Below are 18189 nucleotides of genomic sequence, written 5' to 3' on the forward strand. Positions count from 1 at the left end.
GCCCCCGTGTCAGGCGGAGCCGCAAGACCTCCCGGCCTGGGATCAGAGGAGCCACGAGGCCTCCTGGTCCCTGGAGCAGCACGACAGGGGGCAGCGCCCAAACCCCCTGATTGCCCTGCGGCTCTGTGTGTGACAGGGGGCGGGGCCACAACATCCCTATCCGCCCTGTTCTGTTCCTGACAGGGGAAGGCGCCCCAACCCCCTGATCGGCCCTGCTCTGTGCGTGACAGGGGGTAGCATCGCAACCTCCCGATCAGCCCTGCTCTGTGCATGACAGGGAGCGGCACCCCAACTCCCCAGTCGGCCCTGCTCTGAGCCCGACCAGGGGCTACACCTAGGGATTGGGCTTGCCCTCTGCCACCCGGGAGCGGGCCTAAGCCAGCAGGTCATTATCTCCCGAGGGGTCCCAGACTGTGAGAGGGCACAAGTGAGGCTGAGGGACACCACCTCCCCCCAACCCCGCCAGTGCACAAATTTTTGTGCACCGGGCCTCTAATATATATATATATGCATAACTCAAGCATATAGAGAATAGGGTGGTGAAGGCCTGGGGCGGGAGGTGTGGGGGTGACTTAGAGGGGGTCAATGGGGAAAAAAGGGACATATGTACTGTATTTTTCCATGTATAAGATGCCCCCATGTATAAGACGGCCCCACTTTTCCAACCTAAGGTTAAGAAATCAATATTTTAAACATAACACATTTTTATTTAGTAATAATCACAGGAAATGTTTACATACCCATACTATGATACTATGCAGCATATCACTTTATTCAGCCTCTGTTGCATCACTGCTTTCTTCTTCATCACTATTAGTTCCAGACATATCAATGTCTTCATCTTCTATTGTATCACTGCTGTCTTCTGAGTCACTGTCTATATATGTGAGATCATCTTCATAAACTGGTGGTATTTTCTGAGCTAACTTTGTTTGTGTTCTCATGGCCAACCCTTCTCTCCTCATGAAATGGAAGCAACATTTCTCCTTTCCTATAAAATCAACAATGTTCATTTTGCTTGCATACATTCTTCCCTGAGATTGAATAAGCTTGGTTGACAAACGTAAGCCACTCTGGCACTGCTCCATAATCCAAGTCTTAAAGCCTCTGATCCGAGTTTGCCCATTTTGCTGGTTTTCCTCTTAAGGCCTTCTTCTTTCTAGGCATTCTAAGGAACTGTACTTCCTATTTTCTCCACTGGCTGATCACAGACTCAGTGGGAGAAGGTCCAAATTGTCTCTCTGCAGCTCTATTTCCATGCTTTTTCCCCCCCCAATCTTTAATTTCTTTATTGATTAAGGTATTACATATGTGACCTCATTCTCCCTATAAATCCCCCCACCACACTCATGCCCTTGCCCCCCTATTGTCTGTGTCCATTGGTTGGGCTTATATGCATGCATACGAGTCCTTTGGTTGATCTCTCCCCTTTACCCCCACTCTCCCCTACTTTCCCTCTGAGGTTTGACAGTCTTATCACTGCTTCTCTGTCTCTGAATCTATCCCTTTTCATCAGCCTATATTGTTCACTATATTCCACAAATGAGTTAGATCATGTGGTATTTATCTTTCTCTGACTAGCTTAATTCACTTAGCATAATGCTCTCCAGTTCCATCCCTGCTGTTGTAAATGGTAAGAATTCCCTTTTTACTGCAGCATAGTATTCCATTGTGTAGATGTACCACAGGTTTTTAATTCACTCATCTGCTGATGAACACTTAGTTGTTTCCAAATCTTAGCTATAGTGAATTGTGCTGCTATGAACATAGAAATGCATATATCCTTTCTGGTTGGTGTTTCTAGCTTCTTGGGATATATTCCTAGAAGTGGGATCACTGGGTCAAATGGGAGTTCCATTTTTAGTTTTTTGAGGAAACTCCATACTATTCTCCACAGTGGCTGTACCAGTCTGCATTCCCAGCAGCAGTGCAGAAGGGTTCCTTTTTCTCCACATCCTCTCCAACACTTGTTGTTTGTTGATTTGTTTATGATAGCCATTCTGACAGGTGTGAGATGATACTGCATTGTTTTGATTTGGATCTCTTGGATAATTAGTGACTTTGAGCATGTTTTCATACGTCTTTCACCTTCTGTATGTCCTCTTTCAAAAAGTGTCTATTTAGGTCCTTTGCCCATTTTTTGATTGGATTGTTTATCTTCCTTTTTTTAAGTTGTATGAGTTCCCTGTAAATGCTGGAGATTAAACCCTTATTGGTGATAACATTAGCAAATATGTTCTCTCATGCAGTGGGCTTTCTTGTGTTTTGTTGATGGTTTTCTTTGCTGTGCAAAAGCTTTTTATTTTGATGTAGTTCCATTTGTTTATTTTCTCTTTAGTTTCCGTTGCCCTAGGAGCAGTATCAGTGAAGAAATTCCTTCAGCATATGTCTGCGATTTTGCTGCCTATGGATTCCTCTAGTATTTTTATGATTTCACGTCTTACATTTTAAGTCTTTTATCCATTTTGAGTTTATTTTTGTGTATGGTGTAAATTGGTGGTCTAGTTTTATCTTTTTGCATGTATCTGTCCAATTTTCCCAACACCATTTATTGAAGAGACTGTCTTGACTCCATTGTATGCTCTTGCCTTTGTCGAATATTAATTGTGCATAGTTGTTTGGATCGATTTCTGGGTTCTCTATGCTATTCCATTGATCTATATGTCTGTTCTTGTGCCAGTATCAAGCTGTTTTAAGAACAGTGGCTTTGTAATACAGCTTGATATCTGGTATTGAGATCCCACCTACTTTGTTCTACTTTCTCAGGATTGCTGCAGCTATTCGAGGTCTTTTTTTATTCCAGATGAATTTTTGGAACGTTCGTTCTGGATCTGTGAAATATGCCATTGGTATTTTAATAGAGATTGCATTAAATCTCTAGATTGCTTTGGGTAGTATGGACATTTTGATGATGTTGATTCTACCAATCCATGAACACGGTATATTCTTCCATCTATTTATGTCTTCCTCTATCTCTTTTTTCAGTGTCCTGTAGTTTTTCACATATAGGTCTTTTACTTCCTTAGTTAAGTTTATTCTTAGGTATCTTAATTTTTTTGGTGCGATGGTAAATGGGATTGCTTTTTTAGTTTCTCTTTCTGTAAGTTCATTGGTGTAAAGAAATGCCATAGATTTCTTGGCATTAATTTTGTGTGCTCTTTTGCATAGCTGATTACATTCAGTTTGAATTTTGCAGAGGCAGACAATCACTTACCGGTATTTATCTTTTTGTTTTTTGACATCTTTATGGACTCAGAATGCTCCACCTCCAATTATGGCATCAGCTGACATCAGTAACAATAAGGCTCATGATTGAAGGAAGCCTTTGACAATACGGGCAGCTATGCACCCCATGGCTCCCTCCTCAGCTGACTCCCGTGTATAAAATGCCCCTCGATTTTCAGTCTAACGATTTTAGAAAAGAAAAAACAAACAAACCAGCATCTTATACATAGAAAAATATGGTAGTACTTCCAACAATAAAGACTTTTTTATAAATATATTTTATTGATTTTTTACAGAGAGGAAGGGAGAGAGATAGAGAGTTAGAAACATCGATGAGAGAGAAACATCGACCAGCTGCCTCCTGCACATCTCCCACTGGGGATGTGCCTGCAACCCAGGCACATGCCTTTGACCGGAATCGAACCCTGGACCCTTTAGTCCGCAGGCCGACGCTCTATCCACTGAGCCAAACTAGCTTTGGCAATAAAGACTTTTTTTTAAAAAAAGAGGGCACTATTGCCACACCTCCCTTACTAGGATGCTGTTCTCAGAATGTCCACAACAGGCACTACTGCCACACATCCCTCAGGTTGAGAGCCCTCTATGTTTCTCCATAGTCTTTTAATTCCCTGCAAGGGCTAGAGTCCTCTAGGACTGTCAATTGGGCTTTGTTTTCAGACTGCTATAATTACTAGGATGCTGTTTTCAAAATATACAACAGAGAGCGATATTGCAATACTTGTCTGTAAGGGCTAGAGCATTTAGGACTGTCAATTGGGTTTTCTTTTCAAACTGCAAAAGTGGATTCTCACATCTCATTTTTTTTCTCCCTGTGAGCAGCATTTCATACGGTTTATTGGCTCCTTTTTTCTTGATGCACTTTTTAAAACTTGGCTCCAGTGATATCACACTCTTTTGTTTTTTCTTTCGTTTATCTTTTCTTGTTCCTTATCGGTTTCTTTTACTGATTTCATTTATTATTTCTGTGCTAATACTCAATGTACGGTCCTCTTCTCTTTTCTATTTCCCTAAGTGATCTTATCCAGTCTCATGAATTTTAATTGCATTTTACATCAATGACTACAAATTAGTATCTCCAATCCTTATTTCTGAAATCCAGTTCTTGATATATCTCCACTCCCATGTAGTACTTTCATGTCCTGCTCAAGTCATTTGGGCTCTACCTCTCAGTTCATGGGGCTCAACTTCCATCTGCCACTATCTGCATCTCTTTGCTACAGGACTTTCTCTGAATACTGTGCCTGTATACAGAGTGCCAGAAACAGCAGAAAGTCAACACATCTTGTGGTCATCTCTCAATCAATGACTGATGAGGGTTGGTGTATAAATATGCCAGCTCTTTGCATTTAGAGTAGGATAAATCTGACCTTTATATTGCACACTACCTTCAGAGTTTCAGTAAGAAATGTACTCTATTAGCCCATAATGGTAACTAACCAGTTAGAAAACACACTGTTCATTAATTCCCTTCATTTTCCTGCCTCATGTCCCCAATATCGTACTGATGTGTCCTGAATTGGTCTCCTAAGTAAATTACTTTATTCACAAATCTTTACCACAGAATCTACTTCTGTGGGAACGGAGACAAAGATAAATATTTGAGATATTTGAAGATATTGAAATAATATTGTGGTATCTCAAAATTAACATGTAAAGACCAAATTTTTTATTCTTCTAGATTCTAGACAGTAGGATGAAGGAAGGGTAAAGAAGTACACACTTCTCCATTTCTGATCTTCCTTAAAGGTACACACATTATTTTAGTTGAAGGAAACTCAGCCCCTAAGAATCACAAAAGACCCTTACTCCCTCACAGGAGATGCCCTCTGTAGCATGCATGTGAGTGATAGCCTGAGCCCAGCTTTTGGCAAATGGCTTGTGACATTTGCTCAAATTATAAAGTCTTTTTTTCTTTGAAGTAAAAGATATGCAACCTGTTGGTGATGACAAGAATAATTTCAGTGTCTGAGCCAAGCCCTCAAGCAGTTATAAACATATCAATTAACAATTTTTATCCCGTATTATGCTAAGAAGACATTTGGTCCTGTCTAAAATGTCCATGGAGACATTTGGTTCAGCCCCAAAGTCTTTGAAATTTGATCCTGTCAACAACATAAACACTTTCCCTGACCAGTGTGGCTCTGTTGGTTGAACGTCATTCCATTCCATTCCATTGGGAAAGGTGACTGGATCAATTCCCTATCAGGACATATACCCAGGTTATGTGTTGATGTTTCTAGCACTCTCTAAAATTCAATAAAGATACATTATAAAAACAACAATATACAACCTAAGAAATTATCCTTGTATGCAAATAACCGATAATGTTTATTTGTACTCTGGGTTACAGATTCAGGCATAAAGATGCTATCATATTTTATGGTCCAATGATTGTGTTGTGCCTATATTGTCAATAATAATCCTTCTTATCTTGGAAGCCTGGCTGGAAATGACACATGGGGAAGGTAGATAGGTCAGAGCTCACCTCTTGCAGAAGATTAGGATTTATATTAACTATAGACCAAATGCCTCCATGGATATTTTGGACAGAACAAAATACCAAGAACCTTTTGGCATGAATTAAATGTCTCAGTGGTCATTTTGGACAGATCCAAATGTCTTGCAAGAGTAATGCCCAGCCCTGACTGGTTTGGCTCAGAGGACAGAGCATCGGCCTGCGACTGAAGGGTCTCAGGTTCGATTCTAGTCAAGGGCATGTACCTTGGTTGCAGGCACATCCCCAGTAGGGGGTGTACAGGAGGCAGCTGATCGATGTTTCTCTCTCATCAATGTTTCTAACTCTCTATCCCTTGCCCTTCCTCTCTGTAAAAAATCAATAAAATGTATTTTTTTAAAAAGAGTAACGCCCATGTCTGTCAATGCTGGACACTATGAATATTTGAGGAGATATTTCAGATAGAAGGAATAATCTAAAATGTGGCAAATATATCCTGAGGTCTAGATATAGCATTACTTTGTGCTTATTCAATTTGTTCCTAGTATTATTAATCTTCCCTAAAACAAATAATCTAGAATGCTTCCTAAAAGACCTGTGTTATTGAAAAATGCAACCATGTTGATATGGCCATATTTCACCTATGGGTACAAAACAACTAACTCTGAAGGCACAACCCTTTAATCTTACATTCCTTTTAGACCTTGGAAATCATCATTTTACCAATTTACTTAAGAATCACAAGAGGTCTCACTAACAATTCTCCTATACTCCTCCAGTTTAGCTTCTGATTCAGTAGGACTAAAAAGAGGACCAAGAAATTGTATGCAATATCTGTTCCTTCCCTTGCCTCTGTCTTATTTTCTCTGGATGCAAGAGGTATTTAGCAGACAGTTAGAGCTGATCACTAATTTTTCTCATGGTACCAATAAGTCAACATCTGAGATAGGTGGCATTTGTCTAAGTCAAATAGGCTAATCTCATCACACCTCAGTTCTCTCACTGCACAAATTCCCCGTATGTCTTGTTACTGATATAGAACTCAACTAAAAGGAAGTATTCTAATACACTCATTACTATCCTCATAGATTGTCTTGCTGTCCAACTCACAGTAAATTTTTTAAATTACTTTAAAATTATTCTTTATTAGAAAACAATACTATTTTTTTTTAAATTTGGTATTACACTCTTGAAATAGTTTAATGTAGTAGATAAACATCCGAGAAAGTTTTTAGAGGTACTCACTTTTATAAATCAGCACCAATTAGCTATAAACAGCTTGAACGTATCATCACTAGTTTAAACTTACAGAATTGTTCTGTTGGTTATATGAGGCTGCATCAAATTAAAAGAAACAACCAACAAATGAAAAGACAACTTACAAAATAGGAGCAATTTTTGTAAATCATATATATATATATATATATATATATCATTACATCTGAAATATATACAGAACTCATACGACTCAATTATAAAAAAATACAATTAAATATTGGCAGGGGAGCCCAGCTGTGTGACTCAGTGATTGGAAATTGACCCATGAGCAAGGAGGTTGAGATTTGATTCCCAATCAGGGCACATGCCTGGGTTGTGGACTAGATCCCCAGTAGGGGACATGCAGGAGGCAGCTTATCAATGACTGTCTCTCATCATTGATGTTTCTATCTCTCACTCTCTTGCTCTCCCTTCCTCTCTCTGAAATAAATTTTAAAAAATGGGCAAGGGATATGTACAATTTCTGAAGAGCACATGCTAATGGCCAACAGGTACATGAAAATGTACTGGAAAATCTTCAAGTTAATGTCAATCAAAGCCACAAAGAGATATCACCACACACCTGTTAGAATGACTATCATCAAGAAGACAAGTGTGACAAGGATATGAAGAAAAAGAAATCCTTCTACACCGTGGACAGGAATATAAGTTAGTATAGCCATGATGAAGAACAAAATGGAGGTTCTTCAAAAAATTAAATATAGAACTGTCATCTAACTCAGAAAAATCCCACTTCTTGGTATATATTCAAAAGGAATGAAAACAGAATATTGAAAAGATATCTACACTCCCATGTTTATTGCATTATTCACAATAGCCAAATCAGGAAAATAATTTAACGGTCCTTTAACACATGAATATAGAAGATTTTATATATACAATGGTATGTTATTCTACCACAAGAAAGAAGAAAATCCTTTTATTTGTGAAAACATACATGGTCCTTGAGAGCATTATGTCAAGTGAAAGATGTGAGACAAAGACAAACACTATATAATAATATCCCACGCATGGAATCCTAAAAAGCTTAATTGATAGAAACAGAGAGTAGAATGTTGGTCAGAAGAGCCTAGGGACTCAGGAAAATAAGGATATGTTGATCAAAGGGTACAAACTTAAATTTAAAAGATGAATGAGTTCTGAAGATCCTCTGAGCATTGTGATTATAGTCAACAATAATGCAAAGTTGCTAAGAGACAAGACCTTAAATGTTCTCACCACAAAAAAGAAATGATTATGTGATGTGGTAGGGGTTTATCTAGTGCTATGATGTTAATGTTATTGTAGTATATAAATGTATATAATTAACATGTTGTACAACTTAAAACCACACAATGTTTATATCAATTATATTTCACTAGAAATAACCCCCTCCAATAGCCAAAGTTGTTCAGGAAATATAAATTAAAACCATAATAGATGCTATGCTATACTTAAAAGAAGTATAGATGCTATGCTATACTTAAAAGAATGGCTAAAATTATAAAAAGATTGACCACACCAAGTGTTGGTGAGGGTGTAGAGCAACTGGAACTCTCAGACAATGCTCATTGGAATGAAAGCAGGACAATACTTTGGCAAAGAATTTGGCAGACTCTTTAAAAATTAAGAAACTTTTAACCTTATGAACTACACTGTGCTCTAGCTCTTCCACTGCTAGGCATTCACCCAAGTGAAAGGTATGCATATGCTTAAGAAAGACATGTATATGAATATTTGTGGCAGCTTTATTTTGTAACCAAAGGCCTGTTGCATGAAGAGATTCGTGCAATAGGTCTTCCCTTCCCTTGGCTGCTGGCACCAGTTTTCCTGTGGCACCAGGTACCCAGGCCTTGGCTCTGGCTGGGCTCCGGCCAGAGCCCCGCCCCCACAACCATTAGGCCTCACAGCTCAGCTGATCCCAGGCTGTCAGGCCCTCAGGCTTCTCTGGTCTGCTGATCCAGGGGCTGTGAGGCCTCACGGCTCCGCCAATCCCAGGGCTGTGAGGCCTCGCGGCTCCACTGATCCCAGGCCGTGAGGCCTCGCTGCTTGGCAGGGGGTACGTTTGGCTTTACTCCACTGCTTGGAGCCTAGTATGCAAATTAACCGCCATCCTTGTTGGCGGTTAATTTGCATATCGCCCTGATTAGCTAATGAGAAGCATAGTGAAGGTATGGTCAATTATGCTCTGTCTTTTTATTAGATAAGACTAGAGGCCCAGTGCACAGATCCATGCACTAGTGGGGTCCCTTGGTCTTGCCTGTGCCATCTCGCAATCCAGGACCCCTTAGCAGATGTCAGACTGATCTGACATCAGTTTTAGCCTGATCCCCGCAGGCCAGGCTGAAGGACCCCACTGGTGCACAAATCCGCGCACTGGGCCTCTAGTATGCATATAAGATCTTTGGTTAATCTCTTCCTGCACTCCCTCTCCCCTCTTACCTCTGAGATTCATTAGTCTGTTCCATGTTTCCATGCCTGTGCATTAAGCATCTGTCCCTGGTGCTCAGTGCACATTATAGCTACCAGTCGAATGGTCGAAAGGTCGTCTGATCACTTAGGCTTTTATATATATAGATATCTACAAACTGTAAGCAATGTAAATTGCTGAGTAATATACAATGGATATTACTCAGCAATAAAAAGGAAGGAAATACTGATACGTACAACAATACAGATGGCTCTCAAAATAATGATGCTGAATGAAAGGCAAACTAGGGTACATATGGCTTAGTCTATCTATGTAAAATTCTAGATAAAGCAAACTAATATAAAATAACAAGAGATCATCAGCTGCCTAGGGAGAGAGGAAGAAAGCGTCAGGAGGAAATTTTGGGGGTGATAGATATGTTCACTATCTTGATTGTGAAGATCATTTTCTGGGTGCATACATATGTTAAATTCACTAGACTGCATAGTTTAGTATGTGAAGTTTACTGTATGTGAATTAAAGCTCAGCAAAGCTATTGGGGAAAATATTGTAAATTTTAATTTTAGTTATTTTTGCTAATATATATTGACCTTGTAACCATTGACTATAATGCATTAATGCATTCCTTTTTCATTTTTGTAATTGCTTTTTTTAAGATTTGAGTATTTATTACCTTTACTCTTAATATTGGAAATATAAAGATATTATTTTCAAATAATCTGATTATTTATATAGAACAATTAAGAGGTTTTTTGTTTTTTTCTTTATTGATTAAGTTATTACATATGTGTCCTTATACCCCATTGCCCCCCCCCCACTCATGCCCTCACCCCCCTAGTGTCTGTGCCCATTGGTTAGACTTATATGCATGCATTCAAGTCCTTTGGTTGATCTCTCCCCCTTACCCCCAACCTCCCCTACCTTCCCTCTGAGGTTTGATGGTCTGATCAATGCTTCTCTGTCTCTGGATCTGTTTTTTGTTCATCAGTTTATGTTGCCAGTCAGAGAAAGATAAACATCACATGATCTCACTCATTTGTGGAATATAATGTAATTACTTTTCTTTGTCAATCAAACTTCCTGTCCTTCTGCTTTTTGTTTTTTCTTCCTTTATTGCACTGTCTGAGATATCCTCATCTTATAAGAAAGCAATCAAAATTGCAGCATGAATTATCCTGTTTCCTGGGTTTTATAATATCCTTCATCAAACTGAGTGTCTACTTACATTTTAGTCACCAACACTTTTTAAATCGGGAATAGCTGTCTATTGAGCTGGTTATATATTGTCTTTTACTCTGTTAATGTAGTGAATTACATTTCTTAGTTTTCAAATGCTGAATCAATCTTGAGTTCTCAAAAATTCTACTTAATAATAATCTTTTAAAAATATTGCTGTATTCAACTTGCTGATATTTTGTCAGTTAATGATACATACCTTTTATAGAACAGGTTTTCATTAACTATTTGAAAATATGTCTGTAACATCCTGAGCCTTTATTCTATGCTTATCTGGTAAAAGCACTTTTAATAATTTTGTATGCAGCAAATCATTTAACAATTACAAGTAGCTATTTTATTTTAATCCATTTTTACTAATAAGTTAATTTATTTTTTTACTTTCTTTATTGGTTAAGTTATTACAAATATGTCCTCAGCCCCCATTGACCCCCAACCTCCTCCCCGCCCCCGACAAATGAGTTAATTTATAATCATATAATATATGGAATTTTTTAAGGTCCCTCACTTACTAAGCCACAGAGTGAAAACCTGACGCATTCCTGCTGTAGAAATATCTTTGTGTGTTTTTTGTATAATATTGCTGTCAGGAATGCTCCAGCTCTGGTCAATGGAGTTGTCTGGCCATACATTATTTTATTATTGTTGTTAATACTCACTGGAGAATATTTTTCCATTGTTTTTTAGAGGGGGGGGGGGCGGGAGGGGGAGGGAGAAACATCTATGTGAGAAACACACTCGTATTGGTTGCCTCCCCCACATGCTCCCGTTGGGGCTTGGAATTGAAACCTTAACCAGTTAAGTGCCCTTGACTGGGAATCAAACCTAGAACCCTTCAGTGCATGAGTTAATGCTCTAACCACTGAGAAAAACCAGCCAAGGCTGTCTTTAGAGTCTTAAAAATAAGGTATCATTATCATTTTAGGGTTTATTTTCCTTTTTTTGAGACTGGATCACAGAAATTTCTAAAATAAGTCTAACTTAAGTGAGTGAATAAAGCTAGCTGCAGACAGTTTGTATATGTTTCCACTAAGCTCTGGTTTAGGGAATTAGGAAGATTGATGTAACACTGTCCCAGAGATTGCTCTGTGACTCTTGCTCAATCACTCCCAACTGTAGCTGCAAGTTACTACCATTTTAGAAACTTTAAAAAAATACTAGTTACTACAATCTCATATAGCAAATGGAATCACAACCTTGGGGAAGGAACATGGGCACAGGTAATTTTACTGAGTTCTCAGGTAACTTCTCATAGCTATCTATGTTTTCAAACTACAGAGGTTCCAGACATATTTGTACATTGTAGTTTCTGAAATTCTTTTCCTGCTTTATCTCCTGATCCTACACAGCTCCCTTGCTTAGAAAGACTTCATGTCTTACCTATTTTAGGATATAAAACGTACTTATCATTTTCTCTCCTCCCCATTCATTATGCCCATCAGATGGAATTGTCCTCTAAACTTCCTGCTGTAGGAATGGCTTTGATGACCTCTGTGTGTGGCAACATCCCAGTCACTGCCAGGACATATGATCCCTCTGTGTCTTATCTCTCCTGACATTTGTTTACCTATAGCAGTGTTTAAAATACACTGCTCAACATAGAGGAGCTGGCTGAGGCTGCACAAGTAAACAAGACATCCACTGTCTCCCTTTGTATTGTGTCTTCTTGAGGTGGGTAACATGGGGCATAACATGGGACTGCTCCAGCTCTGGTCCTTCTAGGAATAATTGTTCCTGGATCTCTGAAGGATAGATTGAGCATTCAAAATGGCATATATTCTTAAATGCTCCAGGAAATAGTTCTCTTGAGTGTTTTTCCACATGTATTGTTTAACATGTTAACTTTTAATTGATTTGGGTACAGGAGGAAAAAAGGGAACAGTCTTCCCTAATGAGAAGTAAAGGGGGTTTAGCCCTGGCCAGCATGACTCAGAGGTCGGAGGGTCAGCCCCAAATACCCCCCATAAGTTCCTCTGGTTTGATTCCTGTTCAAGGGAATTTCCTGGGTTACAGGTTCAATCTAGGCCCTGTCTAGGCACCAGCAAGAGGAAACCAATAAATGAGTCTCCCTGGATTGATCTTCCTTCCTTCCTTCCTTCCTTCCTTCCTTCCTTCCTTCCTTCCTTCCTTCCTTCCTCCCTCCCTCCCTCCCTCCCTCCCTCCCTCCCTTCCTTTCTTTCTCTTTCTTCCTTTCTTTTCGTTCTTCCTTCTTTATTTCTTTCTATTTCTTTCTTTCTCTCTCTCTCTCTCTCTCTCTCTCTCTCTCTCTCTCTCTCTCCACTCTTTATCTCTCTCCCTCCCTCTACTTTTTTCTCCCTTCATCTCTAAAAATCAATGGAAAAATATGCTTGGGTGACAATTTTTAAAAATGTAAAAAAGTTTAAGCCCTAAGGAGATGAAGCTCTTCTTTCTCATGTTGGAGTATCCAAGAAATGGACTCTCATTCTATTCATTGAACTCTTTATGGGAATATGTCATAAATATTCTGGCTTCCTCACAACTTTCTTCCTTACAGCTTTCTGGTTTCTTTGCAACTTTCTAAGTAGATCAAATGGCTAACTTCTCACTGGATATCAAAACCCAGCTTTTTTATCATCATGTTGGCATTTCCTATTTCTCCTGATGAGTACATTTTTCGATCTTGAATAGGGGATTTCTCATATCCTAGAAAATACAGGCAAGTTTTGGTTTCATCCAGGAACAAAACTAGTTGTTCCATTTGGTTTAGAGTCCTTCAATTGGTATACCAACATAGAGAACAGGCCACTCGCTAATTTAAGATTACATTGACGGATTTTTTAAAATCCCTATATTGTAAAAGGTAAGAAACTGTATAGTGGATTTGAATGGCCACTGGATACTGGGGCAGGGAAATTCATCCTGTTTCCCACCTCTAGAGCTGAAGTACATGAAGAGTCCTTGTCTGTTTTGGAGGTCATATTTTCTAATGTAATGTGTTAGAATAATCTCCTTCAGGTCTGATATTCTCAATTATCAATTCTAATATTCAATCCTTACATTAGGCAAACCCTCTTTGACATCTCTTGTGGCAATTCACCTGCACTGAAATTGAGAGTTGTTTATTGTGAGGCAACTGCATGGACATTGGAAAAAGCATTGAAATAATCAGTCTCAATTGTTTCTCTTTGTATTAGAATGATACAATGATCTTTAGCAATGATCTTTCTTTATCTTAAGTTTCTTCATCTTTAAAAGATCAGTAACAAAATGATATCTTCACATAAAAGTGTTATTGGCTTTAAATAATGCAATGCTTTTTTTTTAGACACAGATCTACTGTAGAAATTAGCATTGTTCACAGATTTGACAATTTGACTTTCCTATCTCAGGCAATGCCAGAGAAGGCTCACTCATGCCCTACTGTGTACTCATTAGAATTGCATCTATGTCTTCTCAAAGCAGATGTGGCAATGTCATTGGAGATAAGTTATTTAATATCTATTATTTGTGCAGAAAATAAATTGACTAAAATACTTGTTTTTATGATGCCGGTAAAATACCTCTTACTTATTAGGAAATTGAGAACATTTCATTTTTGTAAATTAATACAAAATATATTGTTTTATGGAAAAGTAATGATGTCCTAGAAAGTAAAATCCTGTTATTACCCTCTTCAGAAAATATATAGTAATTCCAGCAATCCAGAAGCATACTTATTAATGCCTATATTACTCCTTCTTAATGAGCTGTACAGTATAGAAGTATAAAAGAGATAATTCAATCTTTATATTCCAGTACTAGAGGCCTAATGCATGAATTCATGCATGGGTGGGGTCTGGCCACCCACACAATAGGGGCCGATAGGGGCCGGGCCAGTGGTTGGGAGGCAAAGGGAACCCAGGAGGTTAGCCATGGACCCTGCCTCTGATCAGGATGCGGGGCCAATCAGGGGTGGGGCCAGCCACGGGGAGGAGCCACAGGAGTTGGGGGTGGGGGCTTATGGGGGCCTTGATAGGGCCAATTGGCTGCCACAGCGTGCGTCACAGAGACTGGTCATTTCGTCATTCCAGTTGATTGGCTGTTATATATGTGAATATACATATTTTCAACATTTGCTATTATGCATCATTTTGACTTGTGCATATGTATTTTATTACAAAGTTTGTTTTAAGCGTAATTTTTGGTTCACAGCAAAATTGTGAGAAAAGTACAGAAATTTCCTATAAACTCTATCCCCCCTGCCCCTACACATCCATAGTCTCTTCCATTATCAACACAGACAACAGAGTGGTACATTTCTTGAGAATGATGCAAACACACGACCCATCATATTTAAAGTCTATAGTTTACATTATAGTTAATTCTTGGTGTTGTGTAGTCTATGAGTTTGAACAAATATATAATGATATATATTCATCATTATGGTATTTTATATATGCATTAAACCCTTTGCAGTCCCATTTTATTTTTGGAATTCAAACAGTCTGGTCCAAATTAACTGACGGGATTGAATTTTGAACCGGTTTGCAGTGTCGACCTCAGCCTCGACCTTGGACCTGCTCCTAGCGCCTGGTCTGTTGAGTCAGCCTCGACGTTGGACCGAAAAGGGTTTTAAATGCTTTTTCCAATGTCCATGCAGTTGCCTCACATTATCGTATATGTATGTGTGTGTGTTGTGTGTGTGTGTGTGTGTGTGTATACACACACACACTAAAACAGGCCTAGAAGCTGCTCTTTTTTAAAAAAGATATATTTTATTGATTTTTTACAGAGAGGAAGAGAGAGGGATAGAGAGTTAGAAACACCAATGAGAGAGAAATATCGATCAGCTGCCTCCTGCACATCTCCTACTGGGGATGTGCCTGCAACCATGGTACATGCCCTTGACTGGAATCGAACCTGGGACCCTTCAGTCCACAGGCCGACGCTCTATCCACTGAGCCAAACTGGTCAGGGCAGTATTATATATTTTTACTGCCCTAGATTCCTCTGGGCTCCACTTACTCATCACTCCATGTTTCTATGCCTGACAACCACTGATCTTTTTACTGTCATAGTTTTCCCTTTTACAGAGTATCATATAGTTGGAATTATACAGTAGATAGCCTTTTCAGATTGGCTTAATTCACTTAGTAACATACAGTAAAGTCCCTCCATGTATTTTCATGGCTTGATAATTCAGGAGTTTGGTTTTTTAGTGTTTTTTTTTTTTTTTTTTTTTTTGGTCTGAAGAACAGTCCATTGGCTGGGTGAACCACAGTTTATTTACCCATTCACCTATGATGGACATTTTGATTGCTTCCATTTTTTGGCAATTATGAATAAAGCTGCTCTAAACATCAGTGAGCAGGGTTTTTTTTTTTTTTTAGGGGGTTTGGGGGGCATAAATTCTCAACCCCTTTAAGTAAATATCAAGGAGCAAGATTACTGGTTTGCATGGTAAATAAGTTAGTTTTGTAATAACCTACAAAACTGCTTTCTAAAGTGGTTGTACTATTATGCATTCCCACCCACAGTGAAGGAGAGTTTCTGTTTCTCCATATCCTTGCAAGCTTTTGGTATTGTGAATGACCTATATTTTGGCCATTCTATAGGTGTGGGGTGCACTTCATTTTAAAATTTCATTCCTTGCCCTGACCAGTTTGGCTCGGTGGATAGGGCATCGGCCTGAGGACTGAGGGGTCCCAGGTTCGATTCTGGTCAAGAGCATGTGCCTTGATTGTGGACACATCCCCAGTGGGAGGTGTGCAGGAGGCAGCTGATCAATGTTTCTCTCTCATCGATGTTTCAAACTCTCTATCCCTCTCCCTTCTTCTCTGTAAAAAAATCAATAAAATATATTTTAAAATTTTTTTCATTCCTTGTTGATTATGAGTGGAGCATATTTTCATATGCTTAATTGACATCTTCATAACTTTTCCTGTGAGGTGACTATTAAAGTTTTTGACCAATTTTCAAACCAAGTTGTTTCCATATTTCTGAATTTTAAGGGTTCTTTGTATATTGTGAGTAACAGTCCTTTAATAGATGTGTCTTTTGAAAACATTTTCTTCCAGTCTATGATGAGTCCATTTATCCTGTAAATATCGACCTTTGCACAACTGGGGTTTTTAATTTTAATTAAGTTTGGCTTATCAATTATTTCTTCTGTGGATCATTCTTTTGGCACTGTATTTAAACACAGGACCATTCCCAAAGTCATCTAGGTTTCTCTGATTTTATCTCCTAGAAATTTTATAGTTTGCATTTTACATCAGGTTTGTGACTCATTTTAACTTAATAGCATCCACAAAATAACTTGCTGGGATTTTGATTGGGACTGTACTGAACCTATAGGTGAAGTTGGGAGTAACTGACATCTTGATAATACTGAGTCTTCCTATTCATGAACATGAAATACCCCTCCATTTATTAGTCCTCAGGCTAAAGTAAAATACATTCCTCATGCTTCAGCACATTTGGTTTGAACAAATTTTGTCAGCCTTGTTACAAAGACTGTATTTTATATCAGGTTTGCTAAACTGACTTGATCTTGCTTTCTTCACTTATTCCTCAGACCAATGATGCAGTAATATAATATAGGACATTATACCTTATAGTCTCAATTTCACTCCTGAGCCTGCTTTCCCTCATGATCTTAATATTTGCATATTGTTCTAAACCTCAGTTCCAAACCTGGCTGACTGATACTCATCTGGGAGCTTTTTAAATATTCATGGTAGTGAATTTTTACTATAGCTTTCCAAGATGTCCCCATTGGGGAAGATTGATAACTTTCTGTATTAGTACTCACAGCTTTATGAGAATCCCATTTATCTCAAAATAAAAAGTTTAATAAACCAAATCTCCAATGGAGTCTAATATGCTTCTAGTGTTGCATATTTATAATATCAGACTCCTAAACTTATTTTTTCCTCTCTTGCTTTGATTCTCCTTTCTCAACAATTTGGTGGCTTGAAAAGCTTTCACATCTCTTCTTCATTTTAGGGTTTAAAAACACTATTTATTACTTTATGCCCACCCCATATTTCTGAGTATTTCAGAAAATCATCCCAACGCTCCTACTGAGGGAAGACTAATTGAGAATTATTAATGTGGCATCTCTCACAAACTGTTTTACACAGAATACGTCTGCCTTGTGTTATTATGAGCCATGCATTTTAACCCCACCAAGCTCCTCAACAGCAAGCCAGTAAACGAAACTCCTCAGCTGGGTGAAGGTGGTTGAAAAACTAAGAGAAACAAAATAGGCACATTCTCTAGAGCTGCAAGTCTCAGGCTCCACTGCCTCCTGTTTCAGGGAGGTTGGGTGGGGAATCTATGGGCTGGCCATGGTGTGCAGCATTGCTGTGAGGCCTGCTCCAGGTCAAACCTTCCTGAAATGTTTCTATATTCTGAGGAAAAAGAAGATTCTAGTGCCCATATTTCCTTAAGTGGTGTCAGGCTTCTGTGGGCTGAGCCAAGGTTTGGGAATGAACAGCTCCTTCTTAAGTGTGATGAGAATGTGTCCTGCTGTTTCTCTCGAGTTTCTATGAGGCCTTCTGTTCCCATGTATGTCTCCTTGATCCTGAGGGTTTGGGCAAGAAAAAAAGGGAGCAGTCCA

Source organism: Myotis yumanensis, unplaced genomic scaffold, assembly GCF_028538775.1.
Source record: "Myotis yumanensis isolate MYYU_CA2020_CCGP unplaced genomic scaffold, mMyoYum1.0.hap1 SCAF_5, whole genome shotgun sequence".
Taxonomy (NCBI): domain Eukaryota; kingdom Metazoa; phylum Chordata; class Mammalia; order Chiroptera; family Vespertilionidae; genus Myotis; species Myotis yumanensis.